The sequence below is a fragment of the Sinohyriopsis cumingii genome, unplaced genomic scaffold (assembly GCF_028554795.1).
Source record: "Sinohyriopsis cumingii isolate HCF-2022 unplaced genomic scaffold, ASM2855479v2 utg000127l, whole genome shotgun sequence".
Taxonomy (NCBI): domain Eukaryota; kingdom Metazoa; phylum Mollusca; class Bivalvia; order Unionida; family Unionidae; genus Sinohyriopsis; species Sinohyriopsis cumingii.
This window is the reverse complement of record NW_028315871.1, coordinates 4,066,563-4,091,603: the sequence shown is the minus strand read 5'-3', so window position 1 is coordinate 4,091,603 and position 25,041 is coordinate 4,066,563.

The following is a 25,041-nucleotide window of genomic DNA, read 5'->3' as shown; positions in this document are numbered from 1 at the left end:
GGATGGGTATACTATGACCTAATTGATTTTCTTGGGTATCAGCTTTGAATGATGTGAAACAAAAATAAAACCACATTTTCTTGGAGACTTATCTTAATGGATAGGGATAACTTTGGCCTCCCCCAACTCATCTGATGTGAATTTTACTCTTGATAAATACTTAAGAGATCACATCAACATGGAGCCCCCATCCTTAGAACTGGGATATTTTATCATGAAATGAAGCAGCAGAGAGACTGAGCCCACCAACTGTTTCGTCAAACAGAACCTTCTATCGAAAACACTATTGATAGAAGGTCTTGTCTTCACAAATAAACCCTTCTAGTCAGAAACAATGATAAATAGGCTTTCTTTGCTGACCAGAAGGGTTATCTCATGAAAAATATCTACCTATATAACTACTTCTCGATACAAGGGTCTACTAGACGAAACATTCGGTGTTGTTTCAGTCTCTCTGCTGCTAGAAATGCTTCGCATTTCCAAAAATGCTAGCATTTCCAAAAATACTTTGTATTTCTAAAAATCCTTTAGGATTTTAATGCTTGCATTTCTAATCCTAGGATTTCTAACTAAAAATTGTATCTAACCCAACTCGATACCATGTCCGAGGATCATGTAAATTTATCTTTACAAATCTGTGTGGTTTTGCCTGAGCACGACTAAAGAATATTCTGAATTTATTTATGTCCATGTCACCGCTGCACCAAGTCTGATGTATATTTCGTAACGTGTGTGCGTCAACGCCGTTAAATACCGCAAGAACGTTACAGTTATCTCTGATCACTTTTGGTATTTGTGTATATCGTTGAGTTACATAAATCACATCAGTGTTTTTATGTTGTCCACGTGAAAATATCCTGGCAGGGTTTGATTGTCGTCGCCGTTTCTGCTGCTGTGAATTAAAAATTTAAGTTAACAATAATGGCCAACATTGGAGAAGCACATTCCGCAAGACTGGCTCGAGAGCGACTAGAAGCAATCAGAAAATTTATTCCTGTGCGAGACAGTGTAAGACAAAAATTACAAGCACGGCAGCAAGCACAAGTTCAATTTGCAACAGGTGCAGAAGAATTTTTTAAACCCGTAACAACAGCTACTGAGAAAGCTGTGGTGGTCACTGAAAGAGCTTTACTGGGAGATCCAGGTGATATAACAAAACCGGGTATTCTTCCAGTGTTAAAACAAACCGCCAAACAGACTGAAAAGATTGCTAGGAGAACTAAACAAACAAAAAAGATTTTACGAGAGCTTCCACCTGGCATTGCCAGGGATATAGCTGTGGCAATACCGCCCAAAGAAGAAGAAGAAGAAGAAGATGCTTCAGAAGTAGTACCAGAAACAGCTTCAGCTAAGGCTAAGGTTGATTTGGTTGATAAATTTAAGGAGGGTGTTGTTGATGGTTTAAGAAAAATGCCAGAAGATCGGTTAGGTCCAATGGCTTATGTGCTTTTTACTAAGCGAGATAAATTTTTAAAACCCGAGCACGTGAAGAAAATGGGTCGTGAAGAATGGTATAAGGGTATATTTAGCGGGTATAATGATATTCCTCAGGTTAGACAAGACAATCCTAAATGGGATGATTTTATTGGCGGTATTAACAATCATCTTGCGAGATCTGCTCAACAACAAGAAAAACAAGAGCAAGATATTCTCGTGGATCTTGGGCTTATTGATCCTCCTAAAAGTTTAACACCATTAAAAGCACAACCAATTAAAAAAACATCCGGCAAAGGTTTGGGGGGTGATTTTATTCCCTGCCCAGTTAATATCATCAATGATGTATCACGGCTAGAAGTTCTCATAGGAGGAAAGTGAGCTGGAAATAACTCACCAGAAATAATTAATGAAGCAGCTGATATCTGTCAGCGATTATTTCAAGGAGACATCATGGATATTCACATCTATCGAGAACTTATTGATGAACTCGTGGACAGCGACTGAAAGTCGCCGTGATTGAAAATCGCCACAACTAGTTAAATAAATAACTGATTAAATAAAATGATCGTACACAATTCTCATCGTAGACCAGTCATGGTCAGGGTGGTAAATTCACGAGTACCCGTATACAGGATGACTTATGGAAACGGATTAGGCGATGTTGTTCAGGGTTTATTCGCGAGAATGGCACCTAAAGCAATACCGATCGCAAAACAATTATCAATGAAAGCCATTGATGTTATTAAAGATAAAGCTACTGGCGCTGTTGGTAGCGCTGCCAGTAAAGCATTCCTGGCAATCAAGGACAGACTAGCACGACTGATACGTAGAAAACCACCACCGGTAAAATTACCAGCCACCGCAGACATGCCTGCAAATGTTAGTAAAGTAATAAATGAAGCCGCAAATCAAAAACCAGCAACGCTGATAAATCCTGAACAAATAAACACAAGTTTGATTGCGGGAAGTGGTCTTCGTTTTAGACGATAACTTTTATAATAAAATGTTTAAACGGGAATCGACCCAGCATTCGACATAGACGAACCGGTTCTTAAAAATGAATCAGTGTGTGATTATCAGTATTACTCTTATGACGCACGAGAACCAAATAAACGAGGACGAATTGAATTGCAAGTTCAGGATACAAGTAGATATTTCCTGCCCGCTGAAGCATTTATTGAAGTAGAAGGTGAAATTAAAAAATTAGATAACACAGACTACGGGGGTGCGTTTAAAATCGGTTTTGTCAATAACGGAATTATGGCCTTGTTTAGTAGCGCCATATATATGATTGATGGAAAAAATATCGAATCGATTCAGAATGATGTTGATGTTGCTACAACAATAATTGGTCTAGCGAGATATTCTGATGATTATACAAGATCAGCTGGTCCATCATTGATGTTTGCCAAGGATAATTCTAATCATCCTGACAGCGATCAGTACAATATTAGACGACCAAGAAACTTTGCCAACAACGCCGACGCTGATGTGTGGTCTGTGGTTCATGGTGCTAATGCAAATTACAATTTAGGTTTTCATACGCGTAAATTAATGTTGAGCGGAGATAGTAGAAAATTTTCTTGTGCGATTCTGCTGTCACATATCTTTGGATTTTGCCGAGATGTCCGAAAGGTATTTTTTGGAGCAAAACATACAGTCGTGCTTGTTAGAAAAAATGACGATAATGATGCGCTATGGCGAGAAACTGGTGGTGGTGCTGGTGATGCTGGTAAAGTATTAATCACAAAACTATCACTGTGAATGCTGGTAATGACTCCTGCAATTACTGAAGAACAACGACTGCTTTCTTTTATGGATCAAGGTGGTAAATTGTTGTTATCGTGGCTTACAACAACCACAGATAGTATTCAAAGCGCCATCAATGGTTTATTTACATGGCATATAGCATCACAGCAGGGGGTTTCTGCGCCGCGACATATTTTTATTGCTCTTCAAAATACTGCACGAGTAAACTCACAAACACATTCGCATATGATATTTGATCAACTTGGTATCACTGACGTTTCTCTGAGAATAAATGGACATCAAGAACCATCTGAGAACATACTGTTAAATTTTGGTAACAATCATGTTGCACGTGCATATCAACGATTGACGAAATATCTAGCTCGTGATCTAAATATCGATACTGGTTTGCAAATATCACAATTGGATTTTATATCTCATTATCCAATCTATTACTTCTCGTTAGAACATCTTGATTTAACCAGACAGTCTGTCGTTAATATTCACTTTCGGGCTACCGTGAATAGAGACGTAGGAGCTATAGCTAATTACAGAGCAATCGCGGTCATACTTTCCGATAAAACAGTGTTGCTTGAAGGTGCTGGCGGCCGAATGATATTCGCTGATGCGCCAGTAGAAAACTTGTACTTTTCCGAAGATATGTAACAATTAGATCAATCTCGTATTAAATAAAATGTCATACGGTCATGTTAATGTCACTCTGACTCCTGGTCAGGTGAAGAAATTACAATCGAAGAACGCGAGCACATGTGGGACAAAAATAACACTAAAACACGATCAGCTAATGGGCGGTCCAAACAAACTGTCATTAACTAAAACCCAACTAAAACATTTCAATAAAGCAAAGCAAGCAACGACTGGAACTCAACTTGATCTCTCTCCTGCAGCTGTCAAAGATATGGTTAAAACCGTTGGTATGTTTCCACTTCTCGCAGCAATACCAGCGTTGAGAGCTGCTGCTGCCCCTGCAGTCGCTAAAGCTGCTAGCACCGCCAATTGAGTTTCTGAATTATGTCAGCAAAGTGCCAGGCACTGCAACTTGGTACTCAACGTTACCAACACAAACACTGACCGATCCTCCGATATGTGGTCGTGAAGTATTAAATGTTCTTGATGCGATCTCGAAATCAAAGATTTCTCCTCACAAAATCGTGCACGAGTATACTATGGGTCGATTTAAACAGTTTCCTATCAAATAATGGTTGATATTTATGGAAGATCTCTCATCGAAACAAAAACAAAAAAAACGCGCCGATGTCGATTTATCAAAATATGCGACCAAAGATGAAATTGATAATCTTTTAAGTCTGACCGGGATAGACCCAGATGAGGTTGTAATTTTTCAAGATCGACCTGGCAAGCTAAAAACCAGTAACATTAAGTGGAATGACATAATTCTTAGGGTCCCTGGAGCTACCACGGACAACATCGTTGTATTCGCTGACAGCGGCGGAATCAGAGATTCATTGATATCAATTGCGATGCTGCGAGATGATGCACGAAAAGCCGCAGGGGGACGTGTAGCGAAGACCGGATGATACAATGACAGGTGAACTCAGCATGAACGGTAACAAAATAGTGGTTTTAAGAGATCCAACATCCCCGGAAGATGCCGCAAACAAACAATATGTAGACACGAGTGTCCACACAAGCACTAGCGCCATTGACAGTAAACTAACAACGTTGCGGGCAAAGTATGATGTTCATGTAGGCGCGTTCACAAGACTTCGAAAAAACTTCGCAAAAACGGATGATGCCACGGATAGGTTCTTTGGGGTTCCTCCCGTCGTCGACATAAAACTTTCTGATATCAAAGAAAAACTTGCTGGTAACGCCAGCGAAGTCAACGCGATTAATGCCCGGTTAGGTGTAGGCAGATCAGATAGAAGTATTTCAGATCAAATCGTGTTGATACAAAATAACATTGACACGATCAAATAAACACAGCAAAACATTGTAGCGGGTATTCCTGAGATCGTAACAAAACCAGTTTGATTAAAGTCCCCACTGGAGTTACTCCCGGGCATATCACCAACATCGTATATACAGTATCATCTGGATTCGCAACGTGGTCTCAACAAAATAATACTATCAAATATACAGCAACAGTCACTGGCATGTATAGACTGTGTTCAGTGCCGCTAAATTTGAAATCTTCACAACATATCCCTGGAGACATTCCACCGATAAGTATTCCAGGGTTGTGACTATCATATTAAATAGCGGAACCGAAGAAACATTTATACTGGAAGCCGCAGACAAGAAATTAACCGCAACATCTTACTGGTGGTGTTTGGAATTTGTAGCTGAAACACCTCAATTGGTTACCACGTAAAATAATAAAATGGCATCAACGACAACACTGTCATTAAATGCGCAGCAATATAGATATGATCAAGTACGCGAATGGCAATCAACGCTAAAATATACTATTGACAAATGCACAACAAAGATAAAAAAAAATACAAACGGCGTGTAACTGTATTAGACACAATAATGGATTTGGTATCCGTGGTAGTTGCATCTACTGGGGTGCTATTGTCTGCGTTAACTCCGGTGACAACTGCAATCACGATTACAATCACAATTTCAACATCAACGACAATTGCAGGAGTTGCTAATATTATTGCGAAAAAAATATCCTCGTGTGCGCTAACAAAATTGCATGAATATGAAAAGTTAAATAGCGCGGCCACAAGCACCTACTCGAAATTGTCCTCGTTGATATCATCCAGCCTTGACGATACAACAATATCAGATTCCGAATTCGCGCAGATGGCAGCTGCGTACAACGATTACAAAAAAAACTTTGATTTGAAACGACAGCAAATAAATAATGACGGAATTACTTCAGCAGATAGTCGCAAATACAAACCCGTCGCGAACATCTTTGTTAACAGTAACATCAACTATGCCAGAATTCAGTATTAATTTTCCAACTGCGATTCCAGTAAGCGAAATCGCGTTAGCGCAATTACGAGTATATCACAGTTGGCCCAATATCAGATCAAAATCGTTTGGTGGATTGCCAGCAAATAATTCGTTTGTGTTTTCATACAAAAATAAACCCGATGGCACACCAAACTGGAATGTCATTGGGTTACCAACCGGGTCTTATCAAATCGAAGAAATCAGTGATGAATTACAACGTCGAATAAAAAATTTTACAACAAAGGAATCCAAAATAGCAATAACTGTTCACGAGCCAACGCTGTCTTCTGCGATCGAAATAAACACCGGTGCCGATGGCACTGACTACGCCTTGGATATATACAATAGTTCAATCCGAACAATATTGGGATGGCCTGAAGTCGCTCCACCGGCACGACCAATGCTACCAGCGCCAGTGAAATCTGATTATGTCACTGATAAACAATCATATCACGAAGTTGATCCATCGTACAAGCAAGACCTACTTGACATAAAAGGATCAAAGTTGCTTGGGTTTATATTTCGCAGCAAGGATGATATATAGTATGGTCTCCCGTTAGGAAGAGGTTATGCGCTTAATTTAAGTATAATTATTAATCATTTTAAAAACATTAATCAAGAACATGAAACACAACTAACGCGACTACGGCAATATTTCCAGGAACATCTTTTTGATATAACAAGTTCACGCGTTGAAATCATTAAACAAACTGAAATATTAAGTCAGCTTGTATCAGACATGGAATATTATCACCCGCGATTAATTCAAGCAATAATTAACGATGAAACTCTCATCAATAAACAACGATTTCTCAATTATTACAGAATAACAGAAGCTGAATTGCCAAATTATAAATTCCCCTGGTACAACGCAGACGAACTAAAAAAAATCCACCACCGACCTCATCAATGAGTTCTTCGACGGCATACTTGCACAACACAGAAAAACACTGCCGGAGCCAACTATCCTCAGACACAATAATAACCCCGAAGGGGAAGCCGACACGTATCTCCGGGCATCGTAAACATAACTGAAGTGATCACGGTCAATCTTGTGTGTGATGTCATTGATGGCAGTTACAGCACGGACACGACATTATCAAATCAAGCCCAGCGAGGATTTATTCTTTATTCATTTACTCCGAAAGAACCACCTGGATTTCTGATCGTGCAAGAGCCGATCAATCCGGTCTATCTACGATGTCATAATCCATGGCTGACCAGAATAAATTTCACGCTGACAGACCAGTCTGGGAATCCCCTTGATTTACGGAATAAAACACTACATATTAGCCTCCTGGTAAAATCGTAAACGATTTTCAAGTCCTAAAAATCTTCGATTTTCGAGACTTTCAATCGTAAACGATTTTCAAGTCCTAAAAATCTTCGATTTTCGAGACTTTCAATCGTAAACGATTTTTCAGTTAATAATATTATATTATAATAATGTCCCTGAAGAAAAAATGTGATGATGATTTCATTGATGATAGCACTGATGTCACTGACAACGATAACACTGATGTCACTGACGATGATAACACTGATGTCACTGAAAATGATAGCACTGATGTCACTGACGACGATAGCACTGACATCACCGACGACGACGATAGCAGTAATGTCACCGTCAGCATAAAAATTATTTCAATAAATTATAAAAAAATATAACACTAGTAAAAATCGTTTACAATTTCACAATTAATCAAGCAAGTATCTTATAATGTATCACCACGTGAAATGTTTCATATATGATAAAGTACTTCTTGATAGCGCTGTCAGAACCGGAAAAGTTACTCCGGTAAAAATAATTGTTGATATATACGGTCATGACGATTTTATACTGACTGATGCACAACTGCAAGTATTGATAAAAGATCATGTTGTGATCGCGCATTGCGATACACATCAAATCCTCGAGTATATCTGCTTATTTAGATCGTCAGATAGATTTATATGTACCACCACATAGATGTTTTTGTGTATGACAAACAAGCACTCCAGCAAGCAGTCAAGGCTGCATTTACACAAGAAGAAATTAACGTTAAATTGTTTATTGATGAATATGGAGAAGAAGATTTCTTACTAACACAGCAACAATTAGATAGTCTCAGACGCGAGCATATTACCGCAATAGTATGTGACAGAGATCAAATTCCTGCATTGAACCCGACCGACTAATCACCCTGATTTCATCTCCTTGATTTCATCTCCTTGACGCTGTCCTTGATTTCATCTCCTTGACAAAGTCGGGGGAAGTAAAAAAAAAGTAATATATTTTTTTACTTTCACTTCCAAGTACTTGATGAAATCAAGGTGACGAAGTCAATGATGAAATCAATGTGAGGTATTTACTTCCCCTTGACTTCGTCAAGGATTTCATCGTTGATGAAATCAGCGGTGACTTCGTCATCCTTGACTCTGTCATCCTTGACACTGTCATCCTTGATGAAGTCAAGGGACATACAATGTTTCAATTTTCTAATGCGATTATTTATTATCTTTTTTGTTTCATACTCGGCTGCCAATGCCAACCTAATTTTTTCAATTGCACAAGATAATGGAACAAATTCATTTACTTGTGCTTCTTCTACGCTGGCCAGCGATTTATACAAATTATTTTGAATCATCTTTATGAATCGATATTGAGCAGGAAGAACATAACGCCCTGCACATTTAGCTTCATATAATGATTCAAAATCAGACAGAATTGTTTCAGGATTTAGTGATATATTAAATCCTTGTTTTTCTAATTTTTTAATAGCATCAATCACATTATTGATATTTTCGTAATTCATATTTATATAAATATTATATCTTTAAAATAAAAAAGAAATCACATCTCCTTTGAGTCTCTAGGGTGTCTTATGACATCCTACCAAACTCAGGAGCGGAAACACGACCCCCAATGAGCCCCTAACCTGTCAAATAACAGTCTAGAGAGCCCAGAGGGTGTGTTTGCAAGAGACGAGACATTCCCCATTTGTGAACCCCTAGCTTACCATTTGATATGCTAGCAAGGTTCATATAGGGACAACACATAACATATAACTTATCCTAGGTACTTAATTCTAACTTATCTTAAGATGGCACAAACACATAGTATTTACAATATTTACAGTAGAAGCATATTTACAGCAGTTGTATTTACAGTAGAAGCATATTTACAGCAGTTGTATTTACAGTAGAAGCATATTTACAGCAGTTATATTTACATATAACTTAATTCTAACTTATCCTAGGACGGTACAACATATAGGCAGCACAGACAGATGCGGGGTTATATTCTACGCCCAACAAAGTTGCACTCCCTCCCCCGAAATCAATCCGGGGAGTGGTAAAAGAGCACCCCTAACAGGGTGATAATGGGGAAAGTTGTGCAACTTCGTTGGGTTTCGAAACCCCATATATTATTCGGACGATATTGTTTATAAACCGACTGATACTTGGGAGTTCAAAAATATCTCAGCGTGATTTGTTTAAAATGTTTTTTCTTAAATATGATCGTGTGGAAAATTACAGATGTACCATAAACCCGAACAAGTGTAATAAAATAGTGATATTGTCTGTAAAAAAAAAAGATAAATACGCGTTTGTCCCTGTCTATGACAGGGGGATAAAATCATTCTTGACGTTGTCAACTTGACAAAATCAAAGGGAAATAAAGGGAAGTTATTTACTTCCTTGTGCTGAAAACCATCTGCTTGTACCTATGAAGTGTTATAGCGCTGTCATCCTTGACGCTGTCAAGGGGACAAGGGGGAAATAATTGTATCATTGACTTTCACGCAGTCGCTGTAGAGTTATCTACATAAGAAAATATAATCCAGCTATCAAACTTACATGAAAAAGTTGATTTGATAATATTTTCTGCAACATGTTGAACCGAAGCCCTACAAATACCACAATACTTGCCAGCTGAGTTTATTGAGCGAAATATATTTTCTTTATTAGTATTTTTGTTGAGAGATCTGACAGCTCTGGGAATTTTTTCAAATTTACCAGTGCCACCTCGTGCAGAATTCTCGCTCTGCGTGATGGCTTGTAAATTTTGGAGAGAGTTATTAAGTTTATTATTATCTTTGTGATCGATTACAAGACCGTCTTTGATCTCTCCAAAGAAACACTTGAACACAAACCTGTGATTAAGATAGCTTTTGCCTCCAGAAACTTTAAATCGGAGATAACCAGAATTATTAACAACACCAACTGGATTTTTCAATCTGCAATGTCTGACTATTCCCTCGTGAGATACTTCATAATTCTTGATGGTTGGATGTGGGACAAATTCTTGATTCATTTATACTATAATGTATTTGTCTAATTTATAATTTGTCTGAGAACTTAGTTAAATAATCGCTCTCGGATTTCAGCGTATCTCCATTATTTTTTTTTTGTAGTATCGCTTGAGTTCATGGTATCGCTTTCCTCCGCATCCTGCACATAACTGTGTTTTATCTCTGACCCCAATGCCACATCGCAGGCATGGTATAGGTCCTGTGCTTCCTCGTTTGATGCTTTGTATGTGTTCACCACAGAATTCCTTCCTGCAGGGTTTATTACAGACTGTTACAGATCCAACTTTTAACCACTTGCAGTTATTCATTTGTATATATATATATATATATATATATATATATATATATATATATATATATATATATATATATATAATATTTCTTATTTAAATATTTGTCTTAAATATAATATGAAGGAGTTATTTGTTGCCGGGAGATTCGATCTTGACAGACTAAACAGAGACTCATGACGGCGGAATCTAACTGATCTATTTAATATTATCAGAAATGCCAAAAAAGAATTCTGCGACGACGGCGCATCTCATGTATGGTCGTCATTTAAAATTATCCGTAACATTGACAAAGTCAATGTTACGGATAAAATCAAGGATGACGAAGTCAATGTCGTTGATAAAATCAAGGATGACGAAGTCAGTGTTGTTGACTCTACAATGAATGATGCGTGAGCGAAAACAATTATTGATTATCTTCCCCTTGATAAACATCAACGAGGTAAGAAATATTTTTTCAGAATAAAATTTATTGTGCAAACAGATTCTGATACGTGGATTATCCGTGACAAACTCGACCCTGTTCTTGCTAACGGAAGGACCATTCTGTTAAGTAGAGATTCCAAACCAGGAATGCTGACCGGGATTGATAAACCATATTACGCTCGAGCGTATCCTGTAACCGCAGTCATTTATGGAATCTATCCGGTAAAAAAAAAACAAAAATTGATAAACTCACCCCGATAAAGACGTCGTTGACGACTTTGTCGTTGATGACTACGTTAAATTGTGTAGCCGAGCGAGTAATGGAACATTTTAAAAACGCAAAACGAGGAAACGGTTTAACCGATCTGCGACGTGAAAAAATAGTAGCATGGGCTGAGCAAGTCAAGGATACTGTGGCATCAATAAATGATGTTGCTGTGCTATCAAGTAAATTAAAATTTTCAATAACAGTAAAAACACTAACCAGGGAAATATATAATTCGAAGCATTATGAAAAGTCAGGATCACCGATTGAAATTATTGATCATAACTCTCATGCCTGGACTGATGCAGTTACAATATTTCGACGAGATCGTGTTGTAAAATTTTACTCGGAAAACATATTTGATGTTATTTACATGCTGAGTAAAACCGACCCTGTGTCAGTGTGGTTATTTAGGAGTTTCGAAGATGGCGAATATGATCAATTTGTAAAACCCAATGGTGAATTATACTGGATGGAGTCGTTGCAACAACAAATGAAAAAACTCGCAGAGAAATATGATTTTAAAAACACTGAGCAGTTATTGGTTAATTGTTTTACAGTTCAAGTGTTGCCGCTCACGCCGCAAGAGAAAGAAATTCGTGGAGACCAACCCGAAGTCAGTTTCTTTCGGATATACAATTAAGTTGTGTCGAGTATGGACATGGCGGGCCGTGGAATACCCGGTATGACTACCGAGATATGATTTCCGTGGATATGATTGCTTGCTACCCAGGAAGCTTTCTCGGGATGGGCGAGTGTCGCGAATACTTTAAGCGATTTGGACATCCCACGAACTCGATGACACGAGTTGCTATAAACGGTCCTTTACCCGATTGATTTGACAGGATTTGCTCGTGTGACTTTGTTTGAATTCGCCGCGAGACTTCATCCGTGCTGTTATGTTTGGTTTGGCAGACACTTCTCAGAGAAACACTGGGTACCAGTAGTGTTATTGCGATATATGCTTGACAGCCGAATACTGGTATCGTTGACTGTCAGTGAAGCAATCATATCATATCGACCGCAGACCTCAGTTTGGTTGCCAACACCGGAGCGTATCAGTCTCGATGAAGTTATTAGCGAGTATGCACGAGAGAGTCCAAATACACCGATGGATGTCATTATTAAAGAAGCTCCTAAAGTTCTCAAGATCAAACTTAGCAATAGTGAAAAAATAGCAAAAGATCTCGGACGAAGAATAATCGGTAAATTTACTCAAGGTGCTGCATGTGATCACAAACTACATCACTCGCGACTGATTATCGATGATGCTGAATTGGATTTTATAATTGCTGATGCCGTTGCGAGAAATATATTTTGTAATCAGGAGGATGCTTACTTGTCCGACGGGAAAAAGTTGGGCACAATTGTAAGTTATATCGACGGAGAATCGCCTCAATACACACATCTAAGATCTTCAATGCTGGCTTATGTTTCTATAAATTTGCTATCAATGATAAATTGATCTCCTGACACCGCAGTTAGAGTTGCAAAGGATTCATTTTCTATCAGTAGCAGATACTCAAAATTACTGGCTCGTTTTACAAGGAAAGTCGAAGACTTTTGCGATGAATCATGGAGTTCATGGAGAATAAAAGTGGAGATGTTACATGAATATTGTGAATCCGCTGATGTTGCAATTAAGGATGATTATTGTAAATCAGAATTATCAGAAATGTCTTCGACAACTTCGTTGTTGCCATCTGTGTATGATCCAATCACTAGACACAAAACTGTTTATTTAAACGGGTCGGGTGGGTCTGGTAAGACAACTTGAGCGATCGAATTATTTAGAAAATCGGATATGATTGTGCTAACACCTACGCACAGGCTTGCCAGGGAGATGAAACAACGAGGAGTCAATTCTTGTACTTATCACAGCTTTTTCAAATACAGCGGCGATGTGTGTGGACGTCAGATCGAATGGGAACAAAATATATTCCCGAGAAAATAATTTGGGATGAGATATGTACGGTGCCCTTGGAAACGTTAAAAACATTTCTTGATTGGCTGCTAACGAAAAATACTGCAGTGATTATGTGCGGCGATCACGGTCAACCACCTCTGTTTGTCGGCGCATCTCCTCATGATTGGTTAAAAGATTTTGTTATTCATTATGAAGAAGTGTCTGATGATCACAGAGCACTTGATGCAACGTTGAAAGAATTTAAAACATTAATCAGATTACAACCGAATAAAATTCAATGGCACCCTTGGAAATGCAAAGCATTTCTGCGCTAGCACTAGTTAAGTGATCGGGGTGGTAATTGTGTGTCCTCGGGAATTACTTGTAATTGCTCACGTGTGAATCCGCGTTGAGGAGCAGTTGAATCCAACCTGTAGATCGCTGGTCTGTCAGTGGATCTTGTCACGGTGGATATCTTGTGTGTGGTAACACTCCAGATAGGATCAGTTGCTCTTCGTTTACCACCTTCAAGTTCACCCGGTTCATATAAATATCTAACTGTAACATCACCCAGTATTTTTTGTTTTTCTTTCTTTCGTTGTAGTGGTATATTTTTTTGAAAAACACCTTGTGTTTTCGTGATCACGATGGCAGGTTTCATGTTGGTTGTTCGTGTAATCTCATTATTTAGCGCAGCTATCATGCTTGGTAATCTTGCAACCCATTCGCGCGATCTCGTATCCTGAATAAATTCTTTCGCGTACTGATATCCAAATAACTGCTCAGCAAGTGTTCGATTGAATCGCTCAACAATTGCCTGATCGCGATGAATTTCAGTATGTCCTCATCTGATGGTGACGTTATGTTGTTTCATAAGTGATGATACTGCACCCTGAAATTCTTTGCCAGGGTCAACTTGTAATAGATGTGGCCAACGTAGACCACCTCGCTGGTAAATTCGTTTAAACGCAGAAGCAACCTCAGATGCTGTTTTAGTCGTTAACGGTTCAGCATCTTTGTATCTACTTGCAACATCAACTACAGTTAGTGCGTACTTGTATGTACGTCTTAGGATAGTATCATGTGGCAGAAATAATATATAAGCCTGATGAACCTCATTTGGCACACTAACATCGAAATGTGCAAAGTGAATTTGTTTAGGATGCGGCAGATAAATTTGCCATATTGCCTGTCGGGATAACCACTTTTTAGCAGTAACTCGTGTGACTTTTGCTGCTTCAGTGAGTTTACTAATTGCTGCGCTACCTCTCCAATATCCCTTTGGCGAATAATAAATCGACTCTATTATATACCAGTACCTAGCACTAATTTACCTTTCATTGCAGATTTTATCAACCAGGATGCTAACTTTTCTTTGAAAGATTTATCAGTGATGGCATTTAACGCATGAATTAATTTCACATCCGCGAGATGGCGCTGTTGCAAATCCTTACTTCGGTAACTACATCATGCGCATGACACGCCTTATCAATAGCATTTATCGGATACTCACCTGGATTGGGCTGATTCTGAGCATCAAGTCTGATATCAAGTCGGGTTCCAGGACCACAGTAATTATATCCTGGAAGATGTTTTTCTCCTGGGTATTTAGCCCACGGTGTTCCTGGTAACTTGGCTAAATTGGCTGCGATATCACCTCCCTTTTTTTAAAAAATAAATTTAATCTTTTTTATGCCACATCATTCACACTCGCCTGTAAGCGCTTGTCGATTATTTTTTGTTGTAATTGTTGTCATATCCACAGTTGGGGTACGTGCTCGGCATTTCACACAATATAAATCCATATTATTTTTATGATATATAAAAATGTCAAAGACATTTCAAATGGAGATTACTGACTCTTCTGCGTCAAAGCGACGAGAGTCAATTAAACATAACTCAGTGCTACCAAATTCTGTTCGAATGATTATTATAGGTCCATCTGGGTCGGGTAAGACGCAGTTGTTACTTAATTTAATAATGAAGTGGATGAAGTGGGATAAATTATATTTGATAGCACCGTCAGTGGATGATCAGCGATGCTACAGCATGTTAAAAGATTTTAATGAAAGTGCAAAATCGGTAAGTGAAGAAGATGTTGTTGATTTTATAACTGATATTGATGAAGCACCGAGTATCGATGATATTGATGGGAGTATTAATAATTTAGTCATGTACGACGATGTGATGTTGGACAAACAATCAAACCCTGCCCAGATATTTTCACGTGGACGACATAAAAACACTGATGTGATTTATGTAACTCAACGATATACACAAATTCCAAAAGTGATCAGAGATAACAGTAACGTTCTCGCGGTATTTAACGGCGTTGATGCACACACGTTACGAAATATACATCAGACTTGGTGCAGCGGTGACATGGATATAAATAAATTCAGAAATTTCTTTAGTCGTGCTCAGGCAAAACCACATGGATTTGTAACGATAAATTTACATGATCCTCGGACACGGTATCGAGTTGGGTTAGATACAATTTTTAGTTGGAAATCCTAGGATTAGAAATACAAAGTATTTCCAGAAATGCAAGCATTAAAATCCTAAAGGATTTTTAGAAATACATAGTATTTTTGGAAATGCTAGCATTAAAAATTCTAGAATTAGAAATGCTTGCATTTCTAGCAGCAGAGAGACTGAAACAACACCGAGTGTTTCGTCTAGTAGACCCTTGTATCGAGAAGTAGTTATATAGGCAGATATTTTTCATGAGATAACCCTTCTGGTCAGCAAAGAAAGCCTATTATCATTGTTTTCTGACCAGAAGGCTTTATTTGTGAAGACAAGACCTTCTATCAAGAGTGTTTTCGATAGAAGGTTCTGTTTGACGAAATAGTTAGTGGGCTCAGTCTCTCTGCTGCTAATGAGTATTTGAGGGAAATTTTTAAATATAGTCTTATGGTTTCTAACTTCCTATCCTCATCACAAATACATTTTGTTGTAATTTATTTTCCAATGTCCATTTATAGGAGATAAAAAAAAAAATTATAATTAGGGTTTTTGTATAGTGTGAAGCAGAATTGTATACTTTTATTCTTGATTTGTATTGAAGTTGCCTTCTTAAACAGCATTATTAGTAGAAGTTGCTGTTGTGTTCTTGGCATAAAAAGGCTTTTTTTTAATAACAAGTACACAATATGAAGTAAAAGTATCTACAGGGAATATACATTAATAAAGCTAATAGGAACACTACCAATACACGCATAGTATGTCAGCATCTAAAAGAATTTAGTCCCCTTCCAAAAACTTTATATGCCAACCAGATTAAACTACAGTGGAGAGTCTACTTCAAATATACATGAAATAGCAGACATCATCAATTATTACTGTAGAAATATAATAAATATACCAGTGAGATTTACTGTTCCTTGTTATGAATTCTCCCTACATAATGCAACTGAATATGATATATTAAGTACCCTCTTGACACAAAATGATAAAACAATTTACTGGGTTTGATGAAACAGGCCTAATAGTTCTTAATTTAGCCCAGATAGAACTTGTCAAGATATTGGATAGATCATTGAAAAGAACAATTTCTCCACATTAACTGAATGCTTAATAAACTGAAAGTATAAGCAAAAAAATGAATATCATTAAAAAACTATGGACTTTGTGTTAAACTGCAGTTTAGCAAGTTAGAATACAAAATGTTTGTGTCTTCTATATTTATTTAAAGGGCCATGTATGATAAGATTGAACCCTGCTGTTCTCACTTGTAACAATGTTTTAATAATTTGGTTTGCATTTAGTACCTGAGGAAAATGCAAATTTAGCATCCTTTGCAACATGTTCTGGACTGACAAGTTCCAGTAGGCAAAATAGGCAAAAATAATCAATAATTGACCCACCCTTGATAAGCAATGTTGAACCAAATTCAACTCTGTTAAAGGTATGAAACAGACACAGATTTATCCTTGGGGTTCAAATCTGCATCTTAGAGGATTGGTTTTTCTGCGTCCTTCTGCAAATATTAAACCTGGCTTTGGCATCACAGTTGTCAATAGTGGACACAGCATATAGGCAAATACGTACATAGGTAATGAAAAGTGAACCTGTAACAAGGAAAAAGTGAAGACAACAAGCTTTGTTAAATTTAATAAATTATTTACTTCCCTAGAAAAACATGGTTAAAATGAAGGAAAGAACTTTCGGTTTTAAGAATCAAATTTAAAAAAATTATCAAAGAATAATCCAAGTAATAAAATGTTATAATGAATTTGAGTTCGAGTCCTGATGAAAATCCAAAATGTAGCCAGTATAGTATTGACTTGTCAACAGTTCTTTGGTGAACCACAGAAAATAATATTCTGGTATTTAAATTCCGAATAAAATTTCAGTAAGTGTTTGTGTCCAAGAATTCTGTATGGCACTTAAATATTCCTAGGGATAAGAATTAATAATTCCATAAAATAGAATTTCAGCTCAAACTGGTGGCAACAAAACAAACACCTTTACATCAAAGTGTTTAAAAGCCTGACTGACTAAATTCTCAATAGAAAAGAGTTATACACTAATTTAAGATGTAAAACAGATTCCTGTATGAGGGTCACGTGATCACTTTCTAGAACAAGATAGACTATTTACATGTGAAAGGTCACATACTCCCAGTATAGTCTCAATCTCACTATATGAATCCCACACTAGACTGAATAAAAAAATAAATTTTAAAAAAGGTTGTTTACTCCAACTCTTACCAATCCTGTATCAAGCTCAGGAATTAAGATAAAATGTTATAATATTAGGTATTTACGGAAAACAGTGAGGTCAGACTAATTTCTGAAAAATATTAAATTCCAGTGAATAAAATTACATTACAATAGCATATAATGAAATTAAATAATCTAAAACTAACAAACAGACAATTAAATTAAATCAAATATAAATTAAATCAAATATACATAATGCAGTACTGTTGAGAATTTTCATGAAGATTATCTTGAAGTCTATTTTCATCTAAAAAACAGACCAAAATCCCGTTGCATGGCAAATATGCATACTTTCCATTTCTGGTTTTAAGTTTCAGTGGCAAAACCATATACTATATGAACAACAGATAATTCAGTGAACAAGTAAAATAAAATTTTCATTGGAATATATTGCTGTGCATGTTTCTTCCATGGAATTCCATGCTGTTAAGTATCAGAAATATGTTAATTTCATGGAATTTTCACACTTGGGGTTTCTTTGTAATTTGATGATCAGTATTTTATTAATTTCAGATGAAAAAGGAGGACTTATTATATGCTGACTTAGTACTGGAACCTCCAACAACCAAGAACAGCAAGCCAGTCATCCGAGGACTGGAAAACCGTACTGAATATGCAGAGATAGCCTATGACAAGAGAGGAGAACCTCTTCCAGATAATGATGAGTAAAAGAAACATGACAGCAGTACTAATGAAAAAAGAGAGAAGTGAGGGAGGCTTGATACATTTTTATGATACAAGTCTAGGGATGGTATGGGAGAAGTACAATAATTCAGGGTTTTATATTTGTTTGGTTACTATGATCATAAAGATCTACGATACAGAATGACACTAAATAATATTAGCTCAGTTGGTACAGTAGGAAATTTAGCTTCCTAATGTATGCCTTTATTAATAAACACTTTTTTTTGTTTTGCTTAAGGATATAAAATTCTGATTATTTTTTTTCATGGTAGATGGCCACATGAGGCAGCTTGTATTTGTTTGAATGAGCTTTATTCCCAATTGTGCAAAATGTCTGCCTTAATTAATAAACACTTTTTTTGTTTTGCTTAAGGGATATAGAGTTCTGATAAAAAAAATTTCATGGTAGATGACCATATGCGGTAGCTTGTATTTGATTGGATGCGCTTTTTATCCACTTGCACAATTATGCAAAGCCAATTTGGACAAATGACATTTTTGAATACAAGCTGAAATAAATTTCACATGAATAATTTGTAGAAATGAGCAAATTGGATGCCATAAGCATTATAATGAATACTTTGTTGTTTATGAAAGAAGAAAAAGAAGGAAAAAAAATTAGGCTAAAGCAAATGAAAGGTTGCAGACTAACATAAAATATGTGCAGTGTTGAAATTAAACTCCTGGATGTCTCCCAAAATTATAGATATTTTAATGCAAATCTTTAATTTCATATTGATTTTACTACAGTAGTAACATATATCTTGATGAAACCTTGTCCAAGTTTATATATTTAATTGCAGAGAATTTGTTTTCTAAAATCTTTATCATATTTGTAAATATTTAGAATATTTTTTTTATTTTTTTTGAGATAGAGTTTGATCAGTTAAAGTATTTCCAGCTTTATGTGCCTGAAACATGTGTCATGTACATATTGTCACTTGATTTGTGCCTTATTATTTCATAGCTTTAGTACCATTATTTACACATCGTAATCCATATTTTATTCAAATATTTAAAAGAAAAAAATGCATATATGCCCTGGAAAAAAGTAAGAATGACATAAAATAGATAAAAACAGCATGAAAAAGTGTTACTTAAATTTTGTAATTCAGATTTCCAAATGTACAATTGATCCTTAATACTGTATTCCTTTGACTAATAAAGAAAAATACAAATTATTTTCCAGAGTTTAGCAGGGGGTACCTATACCAACTTAACTGATGAAATAACTTGTAAATGAATTACTCTAATATCAAGTATATCATTTGACACACACAGAATAAACAAACTGGAATCAAGGTCAGCTTGATACACAGTCCACCCAGAATAAGCTTCAGGGTTTGAAAAACAAGAGTGGAACAAGTGCTCTTGCTGTACCAATGCAAAATGCCACAGTTTGTAGACAACTACAGATCTACCATAAAATGTATTTGACCCTACTCTACTGAAAAGCAAAAAGTCATCTAAGACTGCATATTTTATTCAGGGCAAAGCAGGTTTCGTGTTCAAAATTGCCACAGCTCTGAGTGTAATTATTTTAAGTCTGCAACACAAATGCAATAGTTTAACTGGATATGTTAGGGCAATTTTGATGTTAAGACTTGTCACTATCACCTATCATATGTAATACAGTGTTGGATATAATTATTTATATGGCAGTCTGTCTGTTGATGGCAGTCTGTCTGTTGATAGACATTTGTATTTCAGGATCATAACTCTTAAATGTTTCAAAGTACATCTCTCCCTCGATAACTCGCGCATAGTGGGGTCCAAAAACATAGATCGCACTATAAGCGAGGGTGCAGGTTATCAAGGGACATTCCATAACAAAATGAAATGATGTCATCTTCAATGGACCTCAAGAATACTGCAGGGGGGAGGGGGGGCCAAAAGGGTCTGTTTAATGGCAAAATAATTGTTTTAAAATCGCATTCAAAATAATTGTCAAGAAAGCACATTGTCACTCGAAGTTATTCATTTTTATGTTAAAAATAAAAAATGACATTTATTTTCAAGATGCCCAGCCGCTAATAGATTGCTAACATTACTCCAACTGGTTTCAACAATCCTTCACGTGTGCACGAAAACATTGTGTATTATGTTGTTGAGTAGTCTGGTTCCCTACTCCATATGTTCCTTGCTTTGCTCTATACTGTTGTGGAATACAACACAAGGGTCATAACAATCAGTGAACCAGACTATTTACTGATTCAAATCCAAGCAAGATTCTTTTTATATAAAAAAACTGGAACATTTAGTTCGGGAAGCAGCTTTAACATTCAAACTCTTTTTATTGTTCTATTAGTACAATATTGATACCATGATTTCCATACAATTAGTAGTGAAACTTTTCAACTGTCAGGAAATCTCCAAGTGCCAGTTTAGAAATTACAAGTTAGCTACAAATTCTGGAACTAACTTCTCATTAATAAAATATATGTGAAGCAGAATTTTATTTCATCAGGTATGCATTTCGCTTGGTTGTCTTTCTATCGTTGATCACATTTGTGAATGAGTATGCTAGTTTAAGGTAGTTTAATTATATTACCTTCACAACAGAATATAAGTGTTTGATTGATCACTTGAAGTGAGTTGACCTGACACTCAGTAATGGGGAATGCTCACTCTTACGCAGGTTGGCTTTGCATGAATTTTAACTTTTTATATATTCCAATCACTTTATTTGATACAATGATGCAGTTAACATGGTAATACAAGAAGGTCAGCTTTTAATTCATTGCAACAATACAACAAATACTTGTGCAATCAAGTCTCAAAACAAGGTTGGCACTTAACTAGGTTCTCACATAAATGTTTATGGACATAGCTGTTATGGTAGATTGGCATAACTCACGTTTTAATACAACTGGGCACATTGTATTTACAATCATTACACTTAAAGCAAACTAAAAGATAGAACTGATACTCGAGTTTCCATTAATAAAAAAACCCAACTTATTTATTTATTTATAAAATTGATGCGTCAAGTAGGCCTTAGCGACATTCTCATTGATCAAAGTTTTGTTGCATACTGTTATTTACACTGTACCAAGAATGTTGTTTGGAAGAAATTTAGCAAAATCCATGACTTGTTGATAATTTCAGAACATTGACTTGTATTTCCAGGTCATATCAACTGTTTGGACGATTGAATGAGCGATATATCAAGTTTTCAATTACCAGTTTCTATTGCGATTTTCTTCATTTGCAACAAATAAGGGACAATGTTTTGGTACTTTCTAGTTTAAAAAAAGGATCAACGATTGACCCCCTGTTATAAGCAGGTTCGGAAGTTATTAGGGTGTGAGTTATCAGGGGAGTGGTGTATATCTTTGACACTTGGTACATGCTGGACTATAGGCTTAATTGTACTATTTGCTATTCAGAATTCTTAAGTGTCAATACTTTTTAATGTTTTCATAAAATTTGGTGTCTTGCCATCATTGATTGTCCTATGTTTCACATAATTTGTCTGTCAATTTAATTTTTATTTTTCTGGCCATCAGTCATTCTTTTATCCTCTCTTTTGTCTTAGGTCAGAACTCAGAAGCAATATAGAGTATGATGAATGGGGATAGATGATATCACTTGACGTGTTTCACAGCATTATGAACATCCTTCATATCTAGAGCATAATTTCCTTATTACATTTGTGAAACATATTAGACAAGTACACCAGTTTGCTATTACAATTTAGAGATTGCAGTGTTTTTGTATATGCATCCATCCTTTATTTTCAATTGCACAATTCCAAGACAATTTACAATATCACAGTGAAATTTGGCACATGTATTATACATTTAGTTTAAATTGGCCATTTTAGTTCACAGTTCTTAGTTTCAATATATTTTTCCACTGAATACATTACTCAATCAATTAATGTTACCCAAAGACACAAAAAAGTCTTATCTGTCGCTACGTTGTATAGACAAAGGGATGTTACTCATACAGATTACCTCCCCATACCCCATGAGCTGGCACTCCACATACTGGGTATTGTCAGTTTTAACATTTGCTGCAAACTGTCTCTAGGCATCCAGGAATCATTGATTTTTATCATTTTCTGTTAGCCATCCAGCTGGGTATTTTTTTGATGGTACAGTAAATTAAAGAATCACACCATTTGTGTTTTTTGGTGAAATTTCAGAGAGTACTAGCGAATTTGATACTGCTTCATGTGACATGTGTACATCTGTAACACAATACTGCAGTTACATACTACTACAGTGATGCTGCTATCTGTATTCATAGGTTCTCCTATTCACACATACTTCACTTTATTCTGATATATTTATAATATTATATGTATAAATTTAATTACCATTTTCTTCTGTCCTTAATTTCATCAGTAACTGTTTATTTTTTTCCATTTGCAGATTATTGTTGATTTAATGCTTCTAAGAAATTATATGTTAATTTTATTCTTATTCAATAGCCATTATCTCACAATGAATTTACGAAAGTAACGTTTTGTTGTATATGTTTTTAGATAGCTTGTGACAACATGGCTGCTAAATGTAAAAGTGCTGTATTTAAAGTAGCATAAAATAGTCATGAATACTGCCTTGCCTGCACTAAATGCTCATCATTCAAAACCTGTGTTCTTTGTTGGCAAAAAGACATATGGTCCAATGTTTCAAAAGAACAGGTAATGGGTAATGGAAAAAAGGCTACATCCAAATCTATTGATCCGGACATTTTAAGTTTACATCCTCCGTTTGACTTGTTTAGTTTTGCCATGGATACAGGAATGCCTCCCCCTCCACCTATTAAATTGCTTTGACTGGAACATATGTTGCAGACGGACACGAACACTGAATCGTGGATGATAATTTTGATTCATTAAGAATGTTGACAAAGTTGCATCATACAAATCTAGGCAACTGACTATAGTATGAGTACAGTAGAGTTCATGTGTATTTTCGGAACCCCACACATCACATCGGGACTGGATAGAGAGTGGAGAGGATGGAAGAAACCTCACCGTCTCTCTGTGCATCCTGTTGAGTTGCCACAGCGACTTGTGGAGAATTGCTTAACACACAATGCTTTATCATTTAGTCATTATGGATGACCACCACAGAGTGGACTTGGTCTCTATCAGATGGGCATGGTTTACTGTGTATGACCCCTGCAAGCATGCTGTTTAGAGGTTCATGGAGAGAGAGGTGCCAATTTATCTGTATCACTATCAGAGTATTTATACACATGTTCTAGTTCAAATTAAGATAATGTAATAGATATAATGCCAGATCAAATTTTAGATAATAGTAACATAGTTGCAATGCCTTAAAAACTGTTCTAATACTATTGTACTTTTTTCATTTAGAAAAAGCTGATTGACACCTTTTGCAATGAGTTTACAATTTTACTTTATTCAAAGAAATCTGAACAAAGAGACATGCTGACTTAACGAGACCTTGTTGAGTTCTCTTAAAAGTGAACAGTTATCCTAATGTTTAAACATGAAAATTAATCCTCTTGAAGTTATGTACATATAAATTCCTGATGACAGTCACTTATGATTAAAAAAGATAAATAAATGTAAAAACAGAAAAGTAATGACCCAGTCACAAAGCTGAATATACATGTACAAATTTAGTTCAATTCTGACTGCATTTATACTGTAAAGGACTGGATTTTTAATATATGGACCTATATTGTTCTTTTCCAATTGGGGTATGTTTTTATTCATCACAAGATAAATTTGTTTCAAATAATATAACCCTTTAGAATCTTAAATGGTCTCACCCTAATGAAAATATGACTTAAGTAGATGTTCTGCAGATATAAAGGCAGTGCCAATTGTAAACACTCTTTTAAGAAGATGATGTCAACTTCAGCTTGGGAAAAGTGCATTTCCAGCATGCAGCCACCTGACTTGGTGCATTGTGGAATTTTGGCTATTGTTCCAAGTTAATTTTACCTCAGTGACCCATCAATAACAGTTGCAGTTTGGCTATTCTTATGAATTACCCTGACCTCCGTTTTATGTTGTCCAGAATAATAATGTGGAAAATTGTAAAATTTTAAATCTTCAACAAATTTAATGCATTCTGCATGGTTGTATCAACATTTGACCTATTATTTATTCGTTCCTGTAAGGAAAACTATAAAAACAAAATTGTTATCATGATAGAAAAAATGCAACTCATTTTTTGGTGGGAAATGGATGTGGCAATAACCTAAAAATAATATTGGTGTGTTTGGCTATTGAGGCAAAACCTAAAGCATGCAAACCAATTTCTTTAAATAGTATTTAGCAGATTTCTGTATTTGGTATACTGTTTGCAGCTACAGTGGATTA